This window comes from Lactuca serriola, chromosome 3 (genome assembly GCF_051521515.1).
Source record: "Lactuca serriola cultivar US96UC23 chromosome 3, Lser_US96UC23_V15, whole genome shotgun sequence".
Classification (NCBI taxonomy): domain Eukaryota; kingdom Viridiplantae; phylum Streptophyta; class Magnoliopsida; order Asterales; family Asteraceae; genus Lactuca; species Lactuca serriola.
The window spans coordinates 127,192,489-127,201,520 of NC_136410.1; the positions used below are offsets into that span (position 1 = coordinate 127,192,489).

General features: G+C 29.6%; 1 pseudogene; it reads right to left on the reverse strand.

The window, feature by feature from the left end:
- Positions 1–370: 370 nt before the first annotated feature.
- LOC145095698 (protein argonaute 4A-like) lies at positions 371–6,115 on the reverse strand (annotated as a pseudogene).
- Between the last annotated feature and the right edge of the window lie 2,917 nt (positions 6,116–9,032).

The window sequence follows — 9,032 nt, forward strand, 5'->3', positions numbered from 1 at the left end:
CTCCACTCGTACCCTCCCATTCTCTCTCCATCTCTCTTTGACTCTCTCCCCCTTCTCCTTCCTCACCCTACACCTGCATATTCAACCTCCCACACACATTCACACAAACACTTAGATTTTAATCCTTCTTTATCACCATGGAAGTTACTAAAATTTTTCTTTCTTTTTTTTCGATTTTAACACAAATTTTGAGATCTTCACCACGGTTCTTTAATGACTTATTCTCCCCCAAAACCCTGCAAGAATCATAACATCACCCACTTCGATTCTCAACGCCAACAACATGTTTGAAAACAACAAAAATCGAAGCAAATCCTTCAAATCCTTTCCCTCTAAGGTTTTTGTAGATTAATATCCATTGGCGGGTAGACTAAAACCCATACACCTTTCTCATGAAGAATATGATGATGATGATGACGATGAAAAGCTTCATGCTAACTGTAATGGCGACTTCAATGAGCTTTTCAACATTAGCGGTCTTCCCATGTTTTGCAGCCAACATCAACGGAGTCTGATACCATTTAATCAAAGTGCACAAAATCATTTATGTTCTTAAGGAAGTAATGAAGTTTTAAAGAGCTCCAGACTTCACATTTGTTATTCAGAAAAAGGATTTGAAAAATTATAGAAACTTCAAATCAGTCGATGAGAATGAGAGCAAATAACGCACATGTTTATGACCATACAAAGAATTAGGATTGATTGATCGATTCTCCAAAAGCATAGAAATAATCAAAACTCGGATAAAATATGAATCAATAATACAAAATTAAAATTACCCATCAATCGAATCGGTCAAATACAACAATATTTGAGGAAGCACTAACTTCTAAATCGCCAAATTGTACTGCTGTGAACAAGCCATGTTCATCTTGTACTTTGCAACTAAGCCCATGCCCCATGGTTTTAAGGTAATCTGAAGTTTTGATGGTTTACGTAGAAGACCAACGAAAATCCACCAGAATCATCTACTACCATCAAGAGAGGGATTGTTCGTCGGGAATAGAGAAAGGGTAAAATGGCAACGTATTTAAGTGTGTGTAATTTAAGTTAAAGATAAATTGGGAAGAAGAAGATCGAGAGTGGGGGTAGGGGAGGTGAAGGAGGGTTTGTGTGCGTGTGTGAGAGAGAGAGAGAGAGTGAGAGAAAGAGAGAATAGTGGGGTGGTTGGTGGAAAATTCTTTTAATTTCTTTTTTTTTTTAAATTAAAATAATGTTAAAATAATTATAAAAAAAGGAAAAAAATAAAATAAAAGGGCAAAATAGTCTTTTCAAGTTTTTTTGGACCAAAACCACAGAAAAATCTTGATTTTCGACTATCCATGCAAACTGGAAACTTTTTGGACCCTATCCAAAGTTTTTTGAATACCACAGGGACCAATTTTACAGTTTTGTCTATATATATATATATATATATATATATATATATATATATATATATATATATATATATATATATATATATATATATATATATATATATAGGTAAAGGTTCAAATGAGAACAAAAAAGGTTAAAAACTGTAAGAACCTCTAATTTTGTATGTTTATAAAGGGTTTAGGGTTTAGGGTTACCCTAAACCCTTTATAAACATCTAAAATTAGAGGTTCTTACGGTTTTTAACCTTTTTTGGTTCTCATTTGAACCATATATATATATATATATATATATATATATATATATATATATATATATATATATATATATATATATATATATATATATATATATATATATATATATATATAAGGGTTATATGCATATGTCTTAAATTTAAGATTCAAGAGGTACAATGAGTTTGACGCATGAATCAAAAACTGGATTGGAGAAGGCAGACATTGGACGAACGCTTTGAGTTCTAATTGTACATGTTAAACAAAGAAGTGAGACGTCATCATTTTTTTGGCTGGTCATATTTACATGGTTGTCGTATTAAAAAATCTTAATATTATAGGATTATTTTTAAAGGGTTTGTACAAAACACGGGTGCCGAGAAATCGAGACTTACAAAAGATAAATTTTAAATCCAAAATGACATAACATTAAAAATAAACCTAAAAAAATCGTAACGAACGAGTATACTAACAAAATGTTTAATAGTCAATCAATAGAGTTTTAAAATAACCAAATTTGAAAAGAGTTTTAAAAGAATAACTATTAACGTTTTATAAAAATAGTCACCTATTTAGCATTTAGATCATTATAGAATAGATTGTACTTACAATTTGTTTTTTTTATTAATTATATATTTACGTCTTATTATATACTCTTTCCGTCCTAAAATTATTGTCCACAGACAAAAAACACACAGATTAATGAATCATTAATTACCACTAACTTTATATAATAAAATGACAGTTTTGTCATTACTTTGCATTTAATGTTCCATTAAATGTTTAGTCGATTAAGTAATAATGCGAGGTTATTTTGGTAAAAATGTGATTTATTTTTAAAAATAGACTATTATTTTGGGGCAAATCAAAAATGAAAGATGAACTATAATTTTGGGACGGAGAAATTATTTGAGACCTAAGGAAGAATGTTTTTTTACAAGTGTTTATTTATGTTTCATAAATAGCTATAGCACATTGATAAATGAGAGGACATCCTCCCTTCCAAGTTATATTAACTGCAGTATTTTTTATTTTGAAAATTATTGAAGATTTACAAAAAGATTGATTTGTTTTTTTTCCTATAACTATTATGAAAAAAGATTTTATATGCATTTTCTTTTTTTATTTTGATGAAATCACTTCTTCGATTTTTTTTTTTTTGAGTTTTTATGAATATTGATGTTCTTTGTAGAATATATATATATATATATATATATATATATATATATATATATATATATATATATATATATATATATATATATATATACTACATGTTCAAAAAAAAAGTTTTTATTTTATTATTTAAATCAGAGGACACTATTTGGCGTCGTCGCATCGCGCGAGTACACTAGTAGTGTGTGTGTGTGTGTGTGTGTGTGTGTGTGTGTGTGTGTGTGTGTGTGTGTGTGTGTGTGTATATATATATATATATATATATATATATATATATATATATATATAGAGTTGAGATCGGTTGAGAATTCAAAATTTCCCGAGAACCCGAGAACTAAAAGTGGAACGTTGGATCAAAAGTAATTCGTTAAGGACATGATCGTCATATTACAAATCTCATTTAATAATTAATTTTTTTTGTGTTATTTAATATATTAATATAAATGTCTAAAAATTAACAAAATATTCAAAATTTCGGATTTTTTTTTAAAAATAATTTTCGATTTTTTTAAAAAATGGAGATTTTTTAATTTTTTTCAAAAAACATGAATTTTTCAAAAAATAAAATAAAATATATATATATTTTAAAAAAAACTGCATTTTTTCTAGAAAAAAACTGTATTTTTTTTTTAAAATTGCGTTTTTTTTTTCAGAAAAATTGTATTTTTTTTTTTTTAAAAAAAATTACAATTTTTATAAAAGAGTACAATTTTTTTCAAAACTGCATTTTTTTTTTAAAAAAAATCAACATTTTAGGTGCATATATGCATATTTTTTCAAATGCATATATGCGTATTTCTTATACTATAATATTCGTAAGTCAATTATAAAAAATCTAATTTTTATTAATCAATCTATAAACATAATACAAGTATTTTATTCGATACAAAATACAATATAAAAAACTACAAAGATTTACAGTGTTATCATTTCTTCATATCAAGATTTCCATATTTTCTTCAATTTATCACTTTTCACCTCTTCAATATTTTCCAAAATTTTTCAAAATCTACAAGAAAATAAAAAAAATTGATTAATGCAAGAACACGCACATGTAGATATCATGTAAGATTCATATGTGATTAAATAATGTGCTATTAACATGTGATTGTATCTTTTAAGATTTAAATGTGAAATTCACAAGAAAATTTTAAAATATAATTAACGAAGAATACTTACACAAAATACATGTGTGCATATAGATTTAATTCATATGTGATTCACTTGTGATTTACATGTAAATCACATGTAATTCACTTGTGATTTACATGTAATTGATATGTGATTCACTTGTGATTTACATGTGATTAATATGTGAATTACATGTGAATCACATATAATTCATATGTGATTAACTTGTGAATCACATGTAATTCATAGGTAATTCACTTGTAATTTACATGTGAATCACAAATTAATCATATGTGAATTACATGTGAATCACATGTAATTCATATGTGATTCACTTGTGATTCACACGTGAATGACATGTAATTCATATTTACATGTGAATCACAAGTGAATCATATATGAATTACATGTGATTAAAATATGAGTCACATGTGAATCATATGTGAATTACATGTTATTTACATGTGAATCACATGTAATTCATATGTGATTCACTTGTGATTTACATGTGAATCGTATGTAAATTACATGTGATTTACATGTGAATCACATGTAATTCATATGTAAAATTTGCAACCAAAATACTTCAATAAAATCATATTTTCATTTATATATTATACTAGTGGATTAGTTTAGTGGTCACCGAATCAGAAATCAATGATGGAACAGAAAATATCTTAAAGATTAATTAAAATATACCTCCGTCCTCAATGTAAAATGACCAAAATCCAAACGAAAATGACTGTTATACTTTGATGATACATTTAATCTTATATGAATTCTAATTTTTGGAGCATCAAGGTCAATATCAAGAGCAAATCTGCAAATGCAAGAAGAGATACAGGAAATTAGCAAACATTGCATCAGGACTAACAGAATATCATGTTTTCTCTTTAAGGAATGACACAATCTTGATTTTGTTGCTCCTTTTTGCAGCTTTCCACTCACTTTGTAGATCCTCATTATCTGCAAACTGTAATAAAAACCATTTTTTTCTTTGTTTAAAAAAACAATGTCATTAAAATAACATAAATGGAAAGAATCACATTAGCTCAGGAATGGTCAACTCCATTCCATTGAGGAAAACATAAAGGGTTATTCTTTTCATTCCTGTGGAATCACCCATTCCATTCCTTCTATGATTCCATCATACAAAAACATATAACATAAAAAGAAAACATACAGCTGCTCGTTGCAGGGCTTCTCACTCAAACCAGTTATCTTGTACTCAGTATTGGTAGGGCTGGTTTTCACCCTCAGATTCTTCAGTGTACGCTTTGCCTTATTGACACCACACAAACTTTCAGCAACAATTTACAAAATACCCCCTTAGTAAATGACAACATGACGGTTTGTTACCTTTGCCCAGTCAACAGAATAGGGATCTTTCACATTTTGGTTAGCAATTAGAAAATCAACCACTGGCCCAGGCTGGATGATCATGGTAGTAGACACATCTGATAATCATAAACCATTTTTACTCTGATTTCATAACCTTCAATTCAGGGGTAAAAATGGAAATAAGTAATGAAATATTTACCGATGTTGAGGGATAGACCACCCTGGGATGTGCGGAAAACTGGAATGGAATCCTCTGCATCTGAGAACACCACCTCCAACATCAGCAAAATTCTTCACATCGTTGTGGAAAAAAGATTGTCGAACAAGCAGACACCCCCTATAGGTAAAAGATAAAGTAAATTAATATCAACAACATGTTACATTCTGGGTAAAAAAAACATAACAAAAAAGACATGTTGACTAAATTTGTAGCAAAATGTAACCACTTTGCCATTTTGGTGTAAAAAAATACATGTATGTTAGTATTATTGGTTAAAGAATAAAGTGCATTGTTGTTATCAATAAAGAAATGCAACTACATTACAATCATGGGTAAAAAAAATATTATTTGTTACCCAACCTTTCTTACTTAAATTAACCAACTATCGATATAAAAGTGACAACTTACTGTTTAGTTGCATGTTGTCTTAAGATGATATCAAGCACCCTCAAGGCTTCCATGGAGTTTTCAGATTCCTATCATCTGAGAGCCTGTGCGATTGCCTGCATTGGGATTTTGATAGCAAAACTCAGCTCCACTTTGAAAGTCTTGATTGATATGAACGCCTGATTCTCTTCTTGTCATTGTCAGGGCTTCCAGGGCTTGCATTTCCATTGTTATTGAATATTATCATATTCATAAGATTTTTTTAAGTCATATATATATATATATATATATATATATATATATATATATATAACAGATTAGTAATGTAAAACAGTATTCAATACCTACCGATTAGAAGTGGCGTTTTCAAGAACAATAGTGAATTCAAGCTTGTTCCTTGGAAGAGCTCCAATAGTAAACAAAATTTTTTCACCATTATATGCAAATTCCAAATCTGGAGGACGGTGGTGTTTATTTTAGGGGAAATTAGGAGAGTTAATAAGCGATAGATCCGCGAAGGACGTGGAGATGATGCAACAACCGCCAAAGATCAATAAATGTGGATTGACAGTCGCCGATGAAGGGAGGAGGGAGACGATCGACGAAAACGACCTAATGCTTCATTGTAGATGATCGATTCCACTCCAACTGGACATTTGATAGGACTATCTTCTCCAAATCGACAAGTCAAGATCAGATTCAGAAGAAAACGACCGACCTAATGCTTCATTGTAGATGTTCCGATGAACTATACTCACATCCTGTCACACTTCGACGACGATTTCAGGATTTGAGATCGGAGATGTGATGAAGGGTAAAGAGAGGATCGAGAGAGAGAGAGATCGCATAAAGAGTTGGCGTGATTAAATGTCCCTGATTTATTTTAATAAGATGCCCCCACCCCATTTTATTTTTAGATATTTACGAAAATGCCACGAAGCATCCTAACCCTCTATTATTTTAATCTAACAGTTATTATTTAGTTCTCGGGTTCTCGGGAAACTTTGAGTTCTCAAATGATCATTCCTCCCTCTCTCTCTCTCTCTCTCTCTCTCTCTCTCTATATATATATATATATATATATATATATATATATATATATATATATATATATATATATATATATATATATATATATATATGAGGTTGGCTAAAAAGACACCTCAAATTTTCATTTAGACACCCTATTTGATTTTAAGGTTTTTTTATTGGTTGAATTTGCATTGTTTTTTGAGAAAAATAAATTGTGAATAGTTTATTACAGGTTAACTTTTAATAAAAGTGATTATAGGGTGTATAAAGGATTTAGTAACACCCAATTTGAAATTCATTCTATAATCCCAATAAATCAGCAATATTTGACTCCATTTAATCATCCCATCATCTACCTATGCATTAATCGTTTCTCTCTCTCTCTCTCTCTCTCTCTCTCTCTCTATCTCTCTCCCCCCCTCTCTCTCATTTGAATTCTAAAATTGAAAAATCGTCTCTCTGTTTCTGCTAACTCTCACCGTTCTTTAACCTAGCCTCGCCACCACCACTACCACCGTAACATCATCATCACTACCTTAGCCACCTTATGACGACCCAAGATGTCATCAGATTTCTTACCCTCGTCTACTTCTCTGATATCGTTAATTTTAGGAAACTGGGGTTCGATTATGGTTTTCTTCATAACTGGTGATTTCCCTGTGTATGGATATAGTAAGCATCTGTGTATGGATATCATAAGCATCTCTTTAGTGTTCTTTTGGTCAAGATCAATGTGGCTCTCCAGATGTTCCCTGCTCTGGAGAGCATGTTGAAGAAGACAACCCTCTTCTCAGGTAGAAGTTAACTTTTAGTGTTTTGAAGTTGGAATTACTAATAACCATGTAACAGAGGGGTCATTTTGTACCTTTAGTCAACACATGAATGATGCATAGGATAATAAATAATAGTGTATCTCTGGCTTTAATTGTAAATGCTCATGTACAATAAGTATTTGTTGTGATGGTAAGTTGTGTATCCTACTTGGTGCCACTGATATTGGTTTTAAGTTTTATCGTTCTATTTGTTATCTTCTTTGAAATGAAACCTGCCAACTGTTTGTCTGAACACAGAATGTTGATACCCTGAAGGGTGCACCGAGTGTCGTAAAAATGTCTCGCAGTGGAGACATGCGGCTTTGCCAGGTAAAATGTCAAAGACTTTACCCTATATAAGGCTCTTTCGGAATTACTTTCTTGCTTTGAAATCCTATCCTGTTGGTAATAACAAAAATGATATGCTTTTACCATTATTTTTAATTGGTTTTTGATCTGGTAAATTACTTAGCTTTATCCCTTAATTGTTAAATTAATTCATGTATTCATAAACCAAATAAGTTTAAATATATAGATATGAATTTGTGAGATGCAATTTATGTTTAGATAAACCAAATAAGAGTTGTTGATAAAACTATTAAAAAACTTAAGCAGCGAACTTAATTGACTTAATAATTACAAACTATTTTTTATATAAAAATTACAAAACGTAAAATTTTATATACTTGAAAAAAGTATTTTAAATATTATTTTTTTTGTCAAACAAAATCTTGAATTTTTTTGAATGGCAACAATATGAATCCGAATGAATGATAGATATATAGCAATCTACCTATTATAATAAACAAAATCTAAAAATGTCAAATCTCTTTTTAGTACGCCTCTTTAACATATGGAGTTTTTTTTTATTTCTAATTTTTTGTAACAAATCAACTTCAATACAAAACTTCAAAATAAATATTACTTTTTTTTGTCTATATAAAATTTTTAACTGCAGCTCCCATGGTTTCCACGGGTTATAACCTAGTACACGATATATATACAAATACACATATAACCTTATACACATACATTTTTTATTGCATACAAATATACATATTCATCCATTATACATATAACATTATACACACATATATTCTTGATTGCATACATCTACACATATAAAATATATACAAATGCACATATGTATACAATATAACACATAAATTATATATTGCATACCAAAAACTACACGTACAATGAACACATAATCATATAAAATAAATTCATAAACATATGCATATACAGTACACATTTCATCAATGCAAAAACTCAATTAGACATATAAACATGCATATACAAATTAAACACAATCCCTAA